The 21,391-nt window shown below is 37.2% G+C and overlaps 1 protein-coding gene across 1 annotated transcript in view; it reads right to left on the bottom strand.

Annotated features, from left to right (window-relative positions):
* TAFA4 (TAFA chemokine like family member 4) overlaps positions 1-21,391 on the bottom strand; it is a 188,531-nt gene that overhangs the window by 91,203 nt on the left and 75,937 nt on the right. The gene's annotated exons all lie outside the window — the stretch shown is intronic.

Raw genomic sequence — 21,391 nt, 5'->3', positions numbered from 1 at the left:
GGGGAAAGAATGAGGAGAAAATCTATTCCCCACTTGGAAAATGGTCTATGCAAACGTGTAAAGATAAGAGATAGAAAGTAATGAATTGCAATGCTTTACTCTATGGAGTAAATTTACTCCACTGTCACTTAGCACATAGGAACTGTGGGTTATTCTAAAGAAGATTAGAAACATTTCAAAATGCCACCAACACTAATGATCTTTTTGTTCCTTTTTACATCTAAATTCTGAATACTTAAAAAACAACTAAAGCCACAGTTTAATTACATTAAATCTCTAGTTGCTGAATTTTCTTGTATTCCTTCCCACAGCCCTTCAAAGACAGCAGAAGGCCTCAAGCCCCACAGCTCAATCAGAGAACATAGCTCATAAACAAACATGGCAGGAAAGAAGTCACTCCTGTCACCTCCTACTGATTAATTATTAGGTTTGGAGAGAAAAGGGACTCACACAGGTCACTAAATCAGTGTGTGTGAGAATTCTCCAGTAAGAAATCAGGAGATCATTTTGAGATCTGTTCTATTCTCCTATTATATTCTCAACATTTTTAGCTCATGACTCTTAGTATGTACTAAGAAGAATGCATAACCATCTATGTTTAAGGGGAACTCATGAAAAATGACTCATCTTACTTTTAAGTCTTCAGCAAAAGGCAGCTGTATGTGAGACATGTCTCGTGTTTTCTAAAACAGATTGGTACCCCGTCCCCAAGTTAACAGGTATTCTAAATCTATCATGCAAAGCTGTCTTTCACATGGCAAGATCATAGCTTTAGAGCTGAGGGAGACCTTAAGGATCATTTAATCCAACTCCTAATTTAAGGGGAAACTGAGACATGTACTGATTAATTCACTTGTCCCCAGGTCACAAGATCTTAGATTTGGGGCCATCTAGTCCATTCATTTTCAAAGTAAGAAAACGAAAACCCAGAGAAATTAAATTACTTTCCAAAGTCACACAAATAATACAAAGGAGAGGCAGAGAACTCAAGTTCTCCATCTCTAAACCCAATATTTCTTCCATTATGATGGTGAATAATGATGATGATGGTATTATTAGCAATAATTAGTAATACTGTAATTATCTGCCTCCCCTGGTTACAGAGACGACACTGGTTTCTGAAAGTTAGCATAGCTGTTTTAACAGATCCCATCAAGTTGAAAAGGCCTTGTGTGCAGTCAAAAGAGATGTGCTCTTTTCCAAGGCTCAGCCATGCTAAGTTGGGTAAGAGAGATCCGTTCCCAGAAAATTGGCCAGATGTTAATAAACAGCATGATCATGGCTGAAATCCATAAGTTGGTGGAACAATGCAGTCCATGCAGACTCCTGTGGTAGGAAGTTCAAAAGTTAAGAAACAGCTATCCTCAAGCTACCTACAATCTAGTCAGGGGCAATAAAGACTGACAATAACCCACAGGAAAATCAAGAGATCCCCCACAATCCCTGCAGCACTATTGGAAAATTACTTTGTCCCTCCAGAGTTCTTTCTTTTTCAAAATGAAAGAGTTAGAGATGGCTAGCATTTACATAGTTCTTTAAGGTTTGTGAAACACATATAAAGATTATCTCATTTTATCCTCTCCTGAGCAGGGAGGTTCGTGTTGCTATTTTCCTCATTTTACATGTGGGGAAGCTGAGGCAGATAGAGATGACTTGCCCAAGGTTACACAATTAGAAAGTGAACTCTGACATTCCTCTGAGCACTAAATTTTAGAATTCTATGACACCAAATAAGGTGTAAGAACCACAACTGTAAATTCACTGATACAGGGAACTCTTGGGTGAAGAAAGTCTTTCTATCTCTTGAAGGTCAGCACCTTTTCTACAACTTGTAGTCTTTTGCAAAGGTCATTCACCTAGATCCATGAACATATATATATATATGTGTGTGTGTGTGTGTGTGTGTGTGTGTGTGTGTGTGTGTGTGTGTGTATACATATATATATTTATTTATATATGTGTGTATACATATATATATATTTATTTATATATATTCAGTTGTATTTCAATGTAATTGATTCCTTATGTAATCCTGCATATATTATCTTAAATATTTAAAAAATATTATTCTGAAAGGGGTCCATGGATGATCTCAGACTGCCACAGGGGTCCAGGACCCAAAAAAAGGTAAAGAAGAGAGTTTTCTGGAGATCTAACAAGTTACGTGACTTGAGGAGGGTCATATAGTCCATATGGATCAGAGGCAGAATTCATTCTGGTTCCTAGAGTGGAAACCAGGCTCCAGCCCGCCATAGTATGATGACTAGAACCTAGTTCTGAAGAAGGCAGGCTGACAATCAAATAATGAGTTGTCCTATTTTGTCAACTCTTAATGTCTCAGTAGGTCTCAGAGCCCTCTCCTCACAGAATTTAGACTTACCTATTCCCAAAATCCCATCTGACTTAGAGAGTTAATGAGCCTGAATAATGGGGAGGGGAAGGTAAACTAAGGAGGCAAACTCAGTGTTCCTCATATTTTGATGTTTTTATTATGCATGTCTGTCAGAAGCAAATCAACTGGTTACTTTGATGTTGTATTTAGGACTAGCAAAAATAAAACAAAACAAACACAAAAAATAGTCCCTTTGCGCTATATTCTGAATTTATTTGGTCTGTTGTTTGCATTTACAGATCTGTGTACGTCTCCCCAGCATCCTCCTGAGAATAATATAAGCTCCTTGATGACAGATTTTTCTTTTTTTTTTTCCCTTTGTATTTACAGTGTCTGGCACAAGGTAGGAGTCATTGAATGCTTTTCGGATTGGTTTGAATTCAACTAAATGAGGGGAAATAGTATTAAAAAAATAGAAAAGATTGAGTGAAAAAGCCATATTGGAGGAAGAGACTTGAATGCCATGAACACTTTTAGTCCATTCATCCTGATAAGAACCGGAATTGTGCATATAGTTTAAGGATAACTGCTGGTCAATGGTCAAATCTTCTGTTTCCTTTCCATGATGACACTCTTTCCCTTCTATTCCCCACTCCACACCCCCTTCCACATCCACACAAACTCAACAAGTAGCACCTCCTCTTAGTCCACAGGGTGACTGGAAGTAATGAAGCCTGTCCCATTCCTCCCAAGAGCCAGTCGCAACGTCTGATGGTTCACTAGCATGGACGCCTCCACCAGTAAACACTCCCTTCTTGAGCTGTACTCGGCATATCTGAGTGTTTTCTGTTCCATCTCATTAGATCATCTGACAAACATTAACTCTGATGCATGGGGACTGTCAAGATATCAGGAGATACTCTGTGTTCCAGAGCTAAGACCCAGCAAGTGGGCTGCGTCCTGAGCTTAGCATAACCACAATCCTTTGCACTCACCCTCTGGATGATCTCACCCTCTGGCAAAATTACATAATTATGGTATTGTTTTGACGAGCACCACATGCTCTCCAAGTTCAGACAAGCTCTGGTCAAGAAACCCTGCTATGAATCAAGCATCACATTGTTGCTTGCTCCCCCCTCCCGCCCCTAACCCCTTACCATTGTCAGGGATATAGCTCACTGCACAACTACTGGTATAAATATTTGGAGCTGACCACACTAAATTAGCAGGTCCCCCGACCTGGAGCAGGGTCCTGACACATGTGTCTAATTTCCTTCCTTGCTTACAAGCTATTTCCCTTACTTCAAAACTAAACTTCTGTTTGATTGCCAATTCTCCTGTCTCTCCCTGCCCTGTTCTGCTCTGGCTATCCACAGGTTAGAGGTCACTTCGGACCAGTTGACAGGATGTTCTAACAATGGAACATGTCAACTAGAAAAAAGACACATTCCAAATTCTACCTATTTCCTTGTCAAGGATTCTACCCAGAAAGATGCTGGGGAATCCCTGTTGAGAAAGGAACGTCAACAACATTAATTTTGCCTCTGTATGTGTTGTCATAACCTGACCAGAGAATTTCATGGAAATGCCAACTGAATGAATGAATGAATGAATGAATGAATGAACGAATGCAGAGTTGGACCTGGTGCTCTTCTTTTGTCAGCTCTGAAATTTCCTTTTGCCAATTTTTTTACCTGTTTTTCCTGGAGGCAGTACTAGTTCTCTTCCCAAAATACATCATCTCTTTCTATCACTTGTTCATTCACTCTTATCACCTGGGCAACTTCTCCCAAAGGATCATTTCTCATACAAGATTAATTGTGTTCATCAGCTACTCAGATGGTTCATATAATTGCATGATTACTTTAGTTCTCAGAAATTTTATTATGGATATTTTTATCTTAAAAATGTTTAGAACCTCTCTTCAACTCTCATCCCTGACACTTACTACTATCCACTATTTGGGGTGGCTGGGTGTGCAGTGGACAGAGTGCAGGACCTGTATAATAAGGAAGACATATTCTTTAGTTCAAATCTGGCCTCAGAAACTTACTAATTGTATGATCCCGAGCAAGTCACTTAACTCTGTTTATCTTAGATTTCTCATCTGTAAAATGAGCTGGAGAAGGAAATAATAAATCACTTCAGTATCTTTGTCAAGAAAACCACAAAAATAGGGTCAGGAAGACTGAAAAATGACTGAATAACAACAACTTCTACTACTGCTATAATAATAATAATAGCTAAACTTTAAGGCTTACAAAGCAGTTTAGAAATGTTAGTTCTTTTGATATTAGCTCTAGGACAGAGCTACTGGACCCAAGGCAGCCCAAATTTCTAATCAGCTTAGTCTAAGACGATGAAGATCTATCAATGGTGGGAATAATCAAAGACCACTAGCCCATAGTGGTACAACATGTACAGTGGAAAGGGGCTGGGGGTAAAGTCACAGAGGAACTACTTCCAATCCCAGCCCTTCCACTTGCTTCTTGGGTGACGTGAAGCAAGACACTCAATCTCCCCAGTGCTCAATTTCCCCATCTGTCAAGGACTAGACGGTCTCTGATGTCCATTCCAACTCCAAATGGATGAGCCCAATGCCCATCATACTAACAATGTACTCAATTAAGCTAGCACTCCTATTGTAAGACCCACTCTTTCAACAAATAGTAAACACTTAATAAATGCTTTTCAAATTGAGCTGAATTAATAGCAGCTATTAAGAATAGTCTGCTGTCTGATTTTTGAGTCACTTCAAAATCATGATGAGGACTTTGAGGCAGATTTCTATGGAGAAGAGAAAGGGACTAAGCATTTATATAGCACCATTTGCTGTTTTTCCGTTGCTTCAATCATATCTAATTCTCCATGACCCCACTGGGAATTCTCTTGATAAAGATATTGAAGTAGTTAGCCATTTTCTTCTTCAGCTCATTTTACAGATGAGGAAACTGAGGCAAACAGGATTAAGTGACTTGCACAGTGTCACACAACTAGGAAATAAATGTCTAATGTCAATTTTGGACTTTGGAGGATGAGTCTTCATGACTAAATCCAGCACTCTGTGCACTACGATACCACCTAGTGTCAGAGAGAGAGAGAGAGACAGAGAGACAGAGAGAGACAGAGAGAGACAGAGAGAGACAGAGAGACAGAGAGAGAGACAGAGAGAGAGAGACAGAGACAAAGAGAGAGGGAGAGAGAGAGAGAGAGAGAGAGAGAGAGAGAGAGAGAGAGAGAGAGAGAGAGAGAGAGAGAGAGAGAGAGAGAGAGAAGATAGGCAGATTACAGATAGATAAGTGGATGGATGAATAGATAGACAGACAGACAGATAAATGATAGATAGTCATAGATATATAGCTGTGCTTTTATAAATAAAATTTCATTTTATCCTCACAACATCCCTAGAAGGTAGGTTTTATTATTATTCTATACTGAGGGAAACAAAGGTTAAGTGGCTTGTCCAGTTTCACATATTAAGTAACTGACACTAAATTTGAACTCTGGTCTTTCTACCTCTAAACCTAGCACTCTAGACTCTATTCCCCTACCAGCTGCTTCTAAAAAATAGAGTATGTTTCCACAAAAAGAAATAAATCACAAAGTGGGAGGAGTTATTTGCTTGTTTTATTTTTAAATCAACTTCTCACAAACATCAAATAAAGTATACTCTTTATATGATTCTTATCACAGCAGGATAATTACCACCAGAAAAACAATTTTTACCTCTGAAGGATAGTTATCATCTCTAGCATTCAATAAACCAATCCAACCTCATTATCCATCCCAAACTTCTAATCAGCTTAAAGTTTAAATCTGAAGTGCTTAATCTGACTTCGGTACCTTTACTAATTACCATCCCCCCAACAACAAGCCATAATTGCTTTGTTTTTTTTTTCCATCTGTCCATACAACATCCATATGTCAAGACTCGGGTCTCACTTTTTCTATGAAACCTTCCAAGAGAATTCCAGTCGACTCTGATATTCTAATATCCTATTTTTTTAAATTCACCATCTATATTATGTAATCAACAATTTATTATATCCTTAGCAACTTGTTCTGTAAGTTATATATTTAATCTAATTCAATTCAATGGAGTTCAGTTCTGTGCTAGTATTAGATAAACAAAAACTAGTTCCTGTCTTTAAAGAGCTTACATTCTCTTACAGAAAAAGTATATGTGTGCATCTGTCTATATGTGCACACTAAATATTACAAAAGATAGTGGTATGGAGGACATGTACTACCAGCCTGGGCAAATGTGTATGTAAGTAGGAAATACATACAAAAAGAAATATATGTGCTATGGATATCAACCTACCTCCCACTTCTTTGAATCCATCTTGTTATGGATCTAGCATGCAGGAATTTAAACATTCATTAACCTATATTTTTAACTTCTCAGAATAAAAAACACTCCAAGATCAGAGATGAAAAAGAGGATAATTTTGATGATGTGACATTGAAAAGCTTCTTTTGAATAAACACAATTAAGGTAATTAGAATGAATAGGGAAGGAGTTAGGAATATTCACATTAAATAGCCATTTCTATTTGAGTTTGATAGCATTGGTATACAGTAGTATTACTTCCTCTACTTATATACAAAAATTGTCTCTCTTTTTTTTTGTTTCAATTAGTTAAACATTTATTAAGCACCAACTGTGCGCCAGACACTGTGCTAAGTACTGGAGATACAAATAGGAAAAAAAATCTAATGCGGGAAGACAATGGGCAAACAAAGCTGAAAAAGGAGAAGGGGGAAATAGTAGGGGAAGTAAGGGGAAAGGGGAGGTCCCCACTGTGGGCATGGCAAAGAAGTCATAGAAATCCCAAAGTAGTGCAGCCAGGTAAGAAATGAGGAGGTGTTCGGAGCTTATCTTCCTCCTCAAAAGGAAGGTTTGGACATCATCTATCCCATCCTCCTTATCTTATGTAAAGAAACTGAGGTTCAGAGAGACAAAGAGACTTGACCAGCATTACACACTTAGCATGTGATAGACCCAGAAAAGTGCTCCTCCTTTGTGTCCAATATCTTCCTCACTGTACTCAACTGCCTCTCCATCTGGCCAAATGCTGTGATCTTCAGCTTTCATCCCAAGTCCCTTTGTTAAACATAAGATCTAGATCTAGAGGCGATGTTTAAGATTAGTTAGCCAACCTCCTAGTTTATAGACTGACCCACCATCCCATGATGTTGTCTTTCTCGAGACCTCCTATTCTAACACCTTTTTTGGTACCCAGTTTGGTAACTGGAATATCACATGGCATTCCCAGTGCAGATAGATTCCAAATGATGGTTTATCCATCTCTCCTGCTTGCAATATATCTATTTTTCTCCACTGGTAATACCTTCCATTCTTAATACAACAATATTCTTACCTGTCATTTCACTGAACACTCTCCCTATATACAGTTCTTAACAAACACCGGAAAACGGTGATTCTGCCTCTAAGGAACTGGGCTAATTGGAAAATAGGATAAACAGGAAATCATGTCAGAATGTGGCTAATTAGGCAATCTCTAATCACCTAAAATTTTTTTGCTTAATGATTTTTAATAACTTCAAGGATCAGCTAACTTTAATTTTAGAGAATTTTTTCTTATATTAGCTGAATGTGCAATCATTTATCCCTGGCCGAAGAATCAATCTTCTCCAAATAAAATATCAACAAATGGATAGTTAAAGGTTATTAATATTCTTAGGAATGAGATGGGACAGAAAATGGATAATCAGAATTTTGGCATATTTTCAAGTCATTTTAATTCTATGCTGTGTGGTAATCAACAGTGTAATCGCATACACATACAGAGAAGGGGGGAAGGGAGAAGGAGAGAGGGAGAGAAAATTAGCTAAAGAACACAACAGTCTGAAATCTCAGATTCCAGTAAAGATGGGACAAGTTGGCTCGAGAAAACCAAATTTTCCTCCATCTCATTTCTTTAGCCAGCAACTTAAAATCTGATTTCAGATCACCAGTCTGCTTACCAAGCACTAAAACGATATCACAAGATCCCCAGAATTACCAAGAATGATCTTGCTTTTAGCCCCATTTTTGCAGACTAATATGTCCCTGGTCTTTTTATCAATGCATCTGACATTATCTCTGCTCCCAGAGAGAAAAATTTAAGTCATCAAATTTCATGGGTTGGGATTTTTTTGGAGGGAAGTGGAGTTTAAATTCACTCCCTTTGTAATTTTGATGGGTATTCGACAAACTTAGAATTTCATCCAAGCTTCAGTGGCCAGGGCTTATCCAGCACATAAAGCTTCCTGGTTAGGAAGCACACTCTGACATTCTTCTCATTCATATGAGAGTGCCTTTAACAAATGGATGGATGCAGTATCTTTTTAAGCTTATTTGGCAAAGCAATTAGATAATTCTGTGGATAGACAACTGGAACTGGAGGCAGAGAGATCTGAGTTCCAATCCTATCTGGTCAAGCCACTTGCTCACTTTCAACTTCAGTTTCCTCCTCTGTAAAATGGGGTTAACAATAGCCTCCATCTCTCAGGGTTGTTATGAGGATTAAATGAGATAACATATATTAGGAATTTTGCAAATTTTAAAGTATTCTTGAAAAGTAGCTGGGGAAAGTAGGATTATGACTGGTACCCAAGTACGGCTGAATTAGGACTTGTAGAAATTATATGAATGACTGTGTGGACAATTAAGTTAAATAAGTTTTAGACAATTTACCTAATTCAACTTTGGTTATTTTCCATTCTTGTATACCTTGACTAAACTATTGCAATTAAATTCAGGATTGACAAATGCTTGGTAAATTCTCTGACTAAATGTTTCCTGTGCCTGGATCTATTGCCCAACTTGGTCAAAAAGGCCATGAAAAGAAATGGAACTGGGGGGCACAAATGTGATCCCTAGTACTGCTCCTCACTCCCTCAAAGATGTGGGCAGAGATCTTTTGATCTCCATTTCTTCACTTCTAAAATGAAAGGATTAGACTTGGACTACAGTTCCATTTTTATCTCATAGAGCATCTGTTACCATTCTGAGCAGTCAATATAGCATAAGAAACTATTCTTTTTTAAATTCAAAGCTTTTATTTTATTATCCAATCAGATGTCAGGAGCACTACAAATTCTTATACTCTTTTTGGTGTCTACTTTTGGAAATTTAAATGTATACCTATAATCAATAATTAGCTTTACATAATGGAATTTTCTGTTTTGCGTAGGAAAAGATCTCAGAGGTTATTAATCCACCCCATCACTTTTTGTCATTATTGTTAATAATAATGATGATAATAAACACCTACAACACTCTGAGGTCTGCAAAGCACTTAACATATATTAGTTCACTTGATCCTTACAACAACCCTGTGTTAGGGGCTATTATTGTCCCCAATTAACAAATAAAGAAACTGAGGCACAAAAAATTAAGTGACTTTCCCATAGATGTACAGCTAGTGTCTGGGGCAATATCCAAGCTTTGGTCTTTCCAGAGTCTATCCACTATGCCATAGCACTCTCTTTTTTTTTTTACTAACTAGAGTACCAAACTACTTTAAACCCAGCCATGGAGCAAACCCAAGGTCACTGGTAGTAATGATTTTTACCCTAGTCCTCCAACTTCAGCACCCTTTGCATTGTACCATAATGCCTTCCACCTCTCCAAAGATTATGTAAAATAGAAGCAACTAATAATTAGCCTTATTCCCTGTGGGAAAGTTTTGTTTGTTTGTTTTTTATCAGAAACACCTGATTAAGAAGCCCTAGAAAACCTGCCTCCTATTTTTCATTTATATTGATCCCATTTTTTAATTCATGGCTTTATACTGCAAAGTTTTCCCTTGGTCAGGCAGAAAATGACCTTGCTAATACCATTTATTATTTAACAGAACACGGGCTAGAAATCCCTGCCATAATCTGGAATAAAGCACACAGAGCAAGAGTTAATCACCTGTAAATAGACAGTAGTTAACACTCACTAAAAAAATGCTGAGAATATTTCAAGAATGTCATTTCTTTTCATGGCCTTTTTGACCAAGTTGGGCAATAGACCGAGGCACGGGAAACATTTAGTCAGAGAATTTACCAAGCATTTGTCAACCTGGAATTTAATTGCTATAGTGTAGTCAAGATATCATAAGATGAAAACTAACCAAAGTAAAATCTGACAAACTAGTGATTATTTTATTTAATTGACTTCACGGTCATTCCAATAATTTCAATAAGGAAAAGTCAACACCCCATCTAATTCATAATTAAAATGAAATGTCTTCCATACCTTGGTTTTGAAAGGCATTTTCCTATTACAGAAGGATGTTTCTTATGGTCCAATATGGGGGTTTTTTGGACACCTTCAGTGATTATCAGTATATGAGAAGAGTTCCAGTGAGCAAACTCCTTGACCAACCCAGATACACAGATGTCTTATAAGTTAGAGTCTCAGAACATTGTCTGTAGACAGCTAGACAAACTTGCCCAGGATGGGATAGCCAATAGCTATCCAAGTTAGGGCTCAAATCCAGGTCATCTAGACTTCAAAAACACAATGGTAGCATCTTAGTACAAAGTAGGCACTTAATAAATGCTTGCTAATTAATAACTGACTGCACTGTCCACCATACTTCTCTGGATGACCCCTATTTTATCCCCAAAAGAAAAGAGAAAATTTTATGTAGATTTCAGAGGATGACAAATTCCTAATCTTTCTGTTCCCCTTTCTCATTCATGTTCCCCTCTGCAAAAACACTAGAATAGGATTTCAGAAAGGTTTGTTGAATTGACTTAAATTTAATTGAAGGACGGAGAGGTTTTTACCATAAGCTGCAAATCCAAAAGTCAAATGGCTACTTGTGGGCAAGAATTGTTTCATTTCTGTGCTTTTTTTTTACTCTTAACTTCTAGCATGTCATTTGGCATGCTAGATAATAGGGATAGAAGTAAAAATTGTGATTTAGGTGATAGAAGAAACTCCAAGATGAGGAAACTTGCTCCTTACCCATAAATTTTAATACCTTCTCTGTAATTTGTAATCTCAGTAGTGAAATTCCTTGCCCATGGTTGCATAGCCAACATATGTTGAATCCGGGTCTTCCTTGTGATTTCAAAATCAACTCTTCATCACTACGCCTCAACTATTTCTTGGCACAAATAAATGTCTGTTCATTGTTGACTGATCAATTATATGGTCTCTTAGACTGATGAAAAATAACTTCTTTAAATTATCCTCTTTCAAACTTTCCCTGTAGAAAATAAGAGCTTAATTCTGGGGTATTTAATAGCTTTTCATAAACTACATGCAAAGTAAGGAGAGAAAAGGACTGGATCTATGATTTCATTAGTAAAGGGAAATCTCCAAAAAATTTCTCCAACGTCTGCAGATGAGCAATTCAATTGAGTGATTTACCCAAGATCCCACTACCACCATCTGTCAAAGGTAACACTAGAACTCAGAGCTTCCTTGTTTCAAGGGCAATTTTTTATTCACGATACTATAATGCAATCAAAATGTCAGCCAAGCAAGTAATCTAGTTGAGGAGAATTCCTAAGATATTGCCAACACTAGACAAAGCAGGTGCTAACTGCCCATATACTTGAAAGCAAGATTTACCGAGTGTTGCCAAATCAGATGACCTTTCCACGGATGTTGGAACGTTCACCATCTTATCTCATTCAGAAAGAATTGGATTCCAATCACCCTCTGAGCTGGGATGCTTCATCCAAGGAAATATGTTTCTATTGGGTAAACAGACTGTTTCTTGGCATTTAAAAAGCAGAATCCGTCCAGACATGATTTTCTCAATTTTCACACTGGGGACAGTTGATATCACCCTCAGGAAAGCATCCCTGCTGAGGCTGCCCTTTTTACACTGCTCAGTTGAGTCCTGTGGCTCCAGATAAACAACGAAGGAAAGTCTCATAATATGTGACTCACACATGCTCTGTCCATATGGCCAGAGTCTTCCAATGATAAGGACTCCAGACACTGCAGAGTTGGAAGCCTAAAGAGTACAGTCAAGAGCAATGAGCGGAGATCACAAGAGGCAGATTTAGGCTTAATGTCAGAGGAATCTTCCTAACCATCAGAGTGCTCCTAGATAGATTACCTGAAGGGAAAGGACATTCCCAGTCCTTAAGAAGAGTCTGGAGGATGAATTATTGAGCATGTGATAACGAGGGCTCTTTTAAGGTATAGATTAAACTAGATGGCCAATAAAATGCCTTTCAGTTCTCTAGTTCTCTGATTCCATAAAATCAGACCTCAAAGTCTATCTAGTCTTACTCTACTCATAACATCACCGACAAGTAATTATCTTGCCTTTGAAGATTTCTGGTGGTTTTCTGAGGCTACAGAGCACCTCCCCCATTAGAAATGAGATAATGCAAGTCTTACAATTCCAGTTTTAACAAATAGATCCACCAAGGCTGAGTGAAGATAAAGTTATAGTCATGAAAGCCAGAGATAGTACTTGAAATGGGCTTTCCTGTTTCTAAATCTATTGCTCTTTCCATCACTCCATCTCCCCTCCTTAAAAAGAGAAAGGGAGGCACTCAGAATATCATCAAGAAGGTAGAATTTAGTGCAGTGGATTTGACCAGGACGACCCTGATCAAGGCTTATATTTGTAAACAACTTTAAGAAAAGTCCCTTGTTTTCTTTTCTCCACTAGGAGACATTCTAGGTAGAAATACCACCATGCATAATAAAATATCATGATGATCGTTGTAAATCAGTGATCTGTTGATCATTGATAGAGATATAGATGTGACTTTTTTTTTCAGGCAAGCATACAGGAGCAGTGTTAATTCAGTCCGCTCCACTCTTGTTCAATCAATATCTAATATATGACACAATGGGGTACAATAGACTGGACAGACTTGCCATTACCATAGACTTAGGAAGCCCTGGGTTCAAATTCTGTCTCTGTGCCCACAACAGATCACTTCTTTTCATTGATTCTGGTTCCTCACCTATGAAATGGGGATAATATCTGTAGCACTTGTCCACCTCACGGGGTTGTTCAAATGAATCTTAAATTAGAATCATATAGATAGGGTGTTTTACAAATTTTCAAGTGTTGTATAAGTATCGCTTATCAGTTCATGTGACCTAGCTGGCTGAAGGCAAAAAGGTTCAAGATGGAATCTTGGAATAGAGCCAAGTTAATTGACCTGCCCATTATCACATATATGGCCTTGGTCTTGGAAGCAGAATCGTCTATCTATTTGAGTCTACCAGAGCCTCAGGTCCTATTCATCCCTCTGTCACTAACTGCAGGACTGTGGACAGATACATTCTACTGTGATTTGGTCAGATATCAATCATGTGTCACTTTATGGCTGGGACCTAGTCAAATTGCAAATATAAAAGTTGTATGACTAAAATGACCTATGGCAAGAATTCTAATTCAAACTATTTGGAGAATGACTACCCTTCAAAATGACCAAAAAGACTGAATTGTACCATATTTTGAAAGGAAAGTAATTGGACATTTTCAGGTATTCATAGTCACATCAACTAGATGCTACTATTTGGAGATCCAACATGGCAGAGTGGATAGAATGCTAACCTTGGACTAGGAGACATGGATTAAACCTTTCTTTTAGTATTAACTGGTACAGCCATGAGATTTGATATATTCAAAAAACATTTTATTGTCTTAGTTTAAATGAATTCAACTCAAAAAGAATGCTGACTGGGAGTCAGAGGACCTGGATTTCAAATGTCACTTCTTGGTAACATCTGTGTGAACTGGGGCAAGATCATTAGCCTACTCTGGGCCTCAGTTTCCTTATTTATAAATAAAAGTCATGGGCTAAATAACATCTACACTTCTTTCCACATATAAATCTATGATCCTATGAACAAATTCTTAATTAAGTTTGCTGTGTACTAGGTAGTACATTAGGTGCTTGAAATAGACAAAAATGAAACATTTCTCCTTCCATTCTATATAATAACAATAAATATATTTATATAGACTTTAAAGCAGGGGTTCTCAAACTATGGCCTGCGGGCCAGATGCGGCCTGCTGAGGACATTTATGTGGCCCAAAGGGTTATGGCAAATGGGCTGAGGGGCGGAGACAGAGTGTGAGTTGTTGTTTTTACTATAGTCCAACCCTCCAACAGTCTGAGGGACAGTGAACTGGCCCCCTATTTAAAAAGTTTGAGGACCACTGCTAAAGTTTGCATATGTTTTATAAATATTTTCTCATTTTATCTTCATAATAATCCTAAGAAGTAGGTGCTGTTATTATCCCCATTCTACAGATGAAGAAACAGAAGCAGACAGAAATAAAGTGCCCAGGATTACAAAGCTAGTGAGTTTTTGAGGCCATATGGGAACTCGGGTCTTTCTAGGTAGTACAGTGGATAGAGCTCCAGGTCTGCAGTCAGGAAGGTCCAATTTCAAATCCAGACTCAGACACTTCTCACTCTGTTACCCTGGGCAAATCACTTAATCCTGTTTGCCTCCATTTCCCTATCTGCAAGATGAACAGGAAAAGGAAATGGCAAAGCATTCTAGCATCTCTGCCAAAAAAAAATCTAAATAAGGTCATAGAGAGTTAGACAGACTGAAACAACTGAACAACTTTCTGACTACAAATCCATCACTCCATCCACTGAGCTACCTAATTGCTATGTTTGCACTTCTCATTTGCTTATAAAATCATTTTTCTTAGCTTATAAATTTAAATCTATCCCTTTCTGAATTGCCAAAAATTCCAAATGAAGAAGTTTTTAACTGAAATGTTTATTTTAATTACAGAAATTCCACAAGCTTTGACATAGTTACACCTATGACTTGTCAAAGTCAGCTAAGATCAAACTAAAGCAGTGATTCTTATCCTGTTTTGGGTTCTGGCCCACTATGGCCATCTGGTAAAGATGATGAATCACTTCTCAGATCAATGTTTTTAAATACAGAATAGCAAAGGAAATCAATTATAATGAAATAATAATGTGATTCTTTCCCATCCAAATTTGTAGACTCCCTGAAATCTATCCACAGAGACAAGGAAAGAATTCCTGAACTAAAGACCAGCATAATTTAGGATATAGATCACAAAGAAAGGGTGTTGGAAGGGATCTTAGAGACCATCTACTACAATCCTGTCATTTTACAGATGAGGAAACTGAGTCACCCAAAGTCAAATGAAGAGTCACAGTTACATGAATGTTAAGTAGCAAAGCTGGACATCAAACTGAGGTCTTTTAACTCAAAAATGAACACTCTCTTCTGTACCATGTTGGCATTCAGACAATAGACAGTGACAGAGACAATGCTTATTATGATCTTGCACACTATAACCGTGCTCTTTACAAGAGGGGCAAGGGAGGAGGGGAAATCCCTCTCAAAACTATTTCTTAAAGAAGATGTCAAAAAAAAGTGAAATGTTGATCATCGCATTTTGTACAAATAATTTTTCCCCCAGAGACTGCTATCAAGGAATATAATGGATGTTAGATGTTGCTTCTCCTTTGCAGATGGGTATCATTTCCAGTCTGATGAGAAGAGATTAGCCTGCCACCACCAACAAGACATGTTTAATATCCCCACTTAGCATTCACTGCCCTTCATTGGTTGTCACTTTCTTCAAAGGATGTGAGATGACTGCAGTAAACTAAAAAACTCGACAGCTACATTTCAGCTTTTCAAGCTCGAGTTCAGATGATGTTCTAAGAGCAACACTTGAAATAAATAGCCCTCTCCTTACCCTCATGAAAGCTCATAAAATAATCAAGTCCATAATTGGGTTCATCTGCTGGGAAGAAGACATAGCCCCCTGGTCTCACTCAGGCTAACTCTGACCCAGGCGTGGGCCACATCAATTTCCTTAATGTTCAACATTTATTTTCAACCCTTTCACATGCAGCTGTGCAAAAAAAAAAAAAAATGATATAGCCCATGATATTAGCTAGAATTTACATTGTGCTTTACAAAAATCATTGCAAATTGTTTTTACATGTAATTGGGAGGAAAATATATTATTTAAAGCTAAAAATAACTGCTTCAGTTGACCCTTGTTACAACTCTAGGATTGCTATATAATTATTGCAATTGATCTTCATAACAATCCTAGGAAGTATGTGCTCTTATTATCATACCCCTTTATATATTAGGAAATTGAGACTGAGAGAGATCAAGTGATTTACTCAGTCATACAGCTAATGAGTGTATGAGGAGGATTTGAACTCCAAGTCCATTGCCCTATTCTCTCTGTCACCAAGCTGCCATAAAAAAATGTATGTCCTCTTAATAATGAAAATGATTTTTATTTGTGCATTTGTGCATTTAGCACATTGCTTGGCATATAATAAAGCTTAATAATTGTTTTTATCATTCATTCATTAGCAACTCTCCTCTCCTATAAAACATTTTAAGAATACTTATTTGAAGTATGCATTTTAGCCTTTTGCTCCTTTTTCATTATTTTCCCTCTTTCTTTCTATTTTCCTCCTTTTTATTGTTTACTCACCCAGATTTTTGCATAGAACTTTTTAGACATAGACAAGAGTTCCTCCCATTTTAACTTTTCTAGAAAACCAAGTCAGTTGTCCCTTCCCTTTGGGTTGCTCTCCTTTATTTGACTATCTTCCGTTGGGCAAAATGAAAGCATAGAATGAATCAAGTACCCAAGAAGATTCTACAAAGCACCTTCTTTGTGCCAAGGGCTGTGCTTCTTCCCATCATTTCATAGGAACCAGAATTGGATGGGACTTTACATCTCATTTAGCCAGTCCTTTATTTTTCATGTAAGAAAATTGAGATCAAGAGAGATTAATTAACTTGTCTTGGATCACAAATAAAGTAGGTAGGGATTCTAGCCCACATGACCATTAAAATGAGGGTCTAGACAGTTTCTTGCTTCCTCACAATCTCTCCTTATTTCTTTCAGGCTCCATAGTTCTCCAAAACTTCAGAGAAATGTATGGTCATTCAAAAATACTAACACCATATTGAAAGTAAAATTTGTGGGGGAAAAAGCACTAATTGCCCAGATAATGAATATACATGAACATGAATGAGTAGCCAGTCATGATAATCCATCAGCACACATGATAATCCATCTAAACCACAGACTTAAAACTGAGATTTATGACCGTACAGGTGAAATGGGCAAGTACACCATGAAATTATATTTATCTTTGCCTTTGGACTCATGATCAACTCAACTCTAACGAACTATTATTCCCACTCACCTCCAATGAAAATAATCAGCCTTCCTTTTATTTCGCTAGAGTATCGTTAGATCTGTTTCATTCATAACTAGAATGTGTTGGTTTTATTCAGTAATATGTCAGCTCAGTTAGGTTCTACCCAGTGATTTCACACTTTGAATTTACAACTATTAAATGAATACTTGTAGATGTTCTTAAAACCAAGTGATTTTTGCAAACTTCTATTTCCTTCATGGTTATACTTATCCCCTACTCTTTACTCATATACTAATCACACTCGCTCCTTTGACTCTCATTCCCTCTTCCCTGAATTACTGGGAGTCTCCTGATTGGCCCCACAGCTGCCAGTTTGCTTTGTAAGCTATCTTCCACAAAATTTTCAAAGAGAGAGCCCTCCTACTGTCAATCATTTCCTTGTTCAAGAAGCTTTGGATGACTTTCCATTAACTCTGATAAATTATAAATGCTTTGATTTGTCATTTAAAGCTCTTAATCAATCCATTTAGTTCCAAATTATCTTTCTAAACTAATTTCACTTGACTTTCCTCCCACCCTGCCCCCACATTACATGTTAACTTACATGATATATTTACTGTATCCTTATCCTTAATTTTTTGGACAGCTAGGTAGTATAGAGGATAGAGTGCTAGTCCTGGAATCAGGAAGACATCTACTTGAATTCAAATATGATTTCAGGGACTTATTAGTTATGTGACTCCTGGGCAAGTCATTTTACCCTATATGCCTCAGTTTCCTCCTCTGCAAATTAGCTGGAGAAGGAAATGGCAAACCACTCTAGTATATTTGCCAAGAAAAACCCAAATGGGTCATGAAGAATCAAGCATTACAAAAAATGACTGATTAACAACAATATACATTATTTCATCTCCTACTTCTATACTTTCTTTCTCTCCTTTTTCTCAGAACTCCTAACTCCCTTCAAGAGAACTTCTTACTTCTTAAAATCTTTTCAGATTTCTCAGTTACTATTTCTCCCTTCCCCCTTCTCAAGTAAATACATATACTTTATCTTTCCTTTTATATATTTATATTATAATTATATTACATTTCTTTATACTTAATATTTACATATTAATAATGTGTAGTATATGTAGTATAATGTGTAATATATAATCTATATAATAATACAGGTAGTATTTATATATTATCTCAATACTTGTTTTCTTCTACTTCCACTTTCTTCCACACCTGCCAAGAATGTAAGCTTCCTGAGTACAGAGGTTGCTCTGTACATTGCTCTCTATGTGTCCCCAATGTCTGTCATATATTATAGTAGGCACTTAATAAAGAAGGTTTTTGTGGTTGTGGTTGTTTAATTCTCTGCTGGGAGCTTGGTGATATAAGTTCTAAGTTTACTGAAATAAGTACATTAAATTAATGATAAATATATTGGACTATTTTGTACCATTGCTTGTCTTTATTTGAACTCAATATAAATGAAATGTAATCACTCCTTTTATGAGTTCATTTTAAGTACTACACGTCTCATTGACTTTTATTGGCAGAATAGTGTCCGATATCATGGTCCTCTTCAAGAATGAAGGACAAACAACAATCTCTGTGAGAAGGAACAAGGGTTAGGGAACCCAAATGGAACTTGCCAGTTAGACAACATAGTTCCTTTCATTTCTTTTCTTTTCCTTCCCTTCTGTCCACAGAAGGTATCATACCCTTATCTATGAGTGCTCTGCCCAAAGGAATATAAATTTTTGATCACTGAAACCTCACAAAACATTTTGAAGTTTATAAGCTAGGACCATGCCTTAAACCCAAATCACTGATTTGATTAATTAGCATTAGGTCCCAGGATAAGTCCCTTTTGGCCAACCTGGATCTGACCAAACTTGGCTATGGATTCCTGAAAGCAGCATATTGACTTAGAAAAAACCATATATTAACACACCTATGTTCTACTGTATTTTTGTTTATTTTGTCAAATACTTTCCAATTACATTTTTCCCCCCTAAGGCTGGGGTTAAGTGACTTGCCCAGGGTCACACAGCTAGGAAGCATTAAGTGTCTGAGACTAGATTTGAACTCAGGTCCTCCTGAATTCAGGACTAGTGCTCTATCCACTGCGCCATCTAGCTGCCCCTCCAATTATATTTTAATCTGGGTTAGCACTGTTGTGGATGGCAATGAGCTACAGCATATCTGACATCTCTGTTCCAAAATACCAAGAACCTTAACAAAATAATAATTTGATGGACTAATCCATAGCCCCTAACTCCATCACTCAGCACCTTTTCCCCCTACTAAGCAGTAGAGCTGATCTAACAACTTTCAACAGAACTCAGCTAACTCTTCCTTACCCCACAACCCTCCTCCTAGAATGAAAGAAAACCAAAAGGCAAAAGCTAGGTTGGGCTAGGACAGTCATACTCTGTGCTGCCAAAGAGCTCAACCTGAGACCTGAGAAACAAAGAGAACTAGCCCAATATTCATGTGGACCCAACTCTGTTCTCACAGCAGTGGGGAAGAGGTTTTAGCCAGTAAAACATTTATTGCCAAAAGTGGAAGGCAACTGAAAAGACTTTGAAGATTAGCTCCAAAGAAAACCCCATTCAAAGGGGAAGGAGTCCAAAAGTAAATAATAGAGGAATATAAAGAGGGGTAATAATGAAACTACCAAAGATTGTATACTTCAAATAACTATTCTTAAAATGTTTTAGAGAGGGCAATTGGCAATGAATGAATGATAAAAAATACTTATTAAGCTTTATTATGTGTTGGGCAATGTGCTAAGTTATAAAAACATAAATACAAGCAAGCAAGAAATTCCTGCCCTCAAGGAGCTTATGTTCTAAAGGAAGAAGACAGTACACAATGAATCTAGAAAAGGAAGGGAATTAGAAAGATGTATATGGACTTACATATTTTGAAAATGGTCAAGAAGTGACTTGGTTCAGGGCAAGTTAAGTCCAAAGCTCAGCTATCAGAGTGCAGGAGTGCAGAAGAAACTTCAAATTGAAGGAGATAATAAGAATGGAAAAAGGATAGTGATGGAAGGACTGTGGGAAGACAATTATAGTACTAATGTACTGTTAGTGAAGCTTTGAATTGGTCCAATCACTCTGGAAAACAATTTAGAACTATACCCCAAAGTCACTAATCCTTTGACTCTGCAACACTGCCACTAGGCATATATCCCAAAGAGGTCAAAGACAAAGGAAAAGGAGCCACATACACTAAAATATTTATGTCAGTTCTTATTATAACAAAGAAAACTGGAAACAAAGCAGAGCCCAACGATTGGGAAATGACTGAACAAATTATGTTAGATGAATGTAACAAAATATTATTATACAGGGGGGAATATGACAAATATGACAGATTCAAGGAAACATAGGAAGACTGACAGAAAAATAACATGAGTAGAACAATTTACAAAATACCCACAATAACATAAAGGAAAATAATTGTGAAAGACTTCAGGACTCTGATCAAGGCAGCAGGAGCCAGTCATGACATCTTCATGATGATCATCTTCAGACAAAGACAATGTTGCATTTGTTTTGCCTAACTAGACTTATTTGTTGCTGGGACCTGAGTGAAAGTAGAGTCGCATAATGATATGGATGGGAGGGGAATATCAATGAGACAAAAATTTCACAGAAGAAAGTTCAGATAAAGGGACACATAGGGTATTTTATTGTCAAATTAAATTTAATACATAGTTTTAAAACTGTACATTATAGTTTACTGTTTCATTACAATCTTCTTTTCTGTTCTTTGTATTTTAAAATGTTCATGTTTATTGACATTAAGTTTAGATTAAGAAAAAAATTTCTTAAAGATGGAAAGGAACTTCCACCGTACAATATTCAACAACTGATGAGTCAAAAAATGAGCAATTGAGGTTTTTCTGTGAAGTGTCCA

Source organism: Sminthopsis crassicaudata, chromosome 1, assembly GCF_048593235.1.
Source record: "Sminthopsis crassicaudata isolate SCR6 chromosome 1, ASM4859323v1, whole genome shotgun sequence".
Lineage (NCBI taxonomy): Eukaryota > Metazoa > Chordata > Mammalia > Dasyuromorphia > Dasyuridae > Sminthopsis > Sminthopsis crassicaudata.
This window is presented reverse-complemented; position numbering and strand designations above follow the sequence as displayed.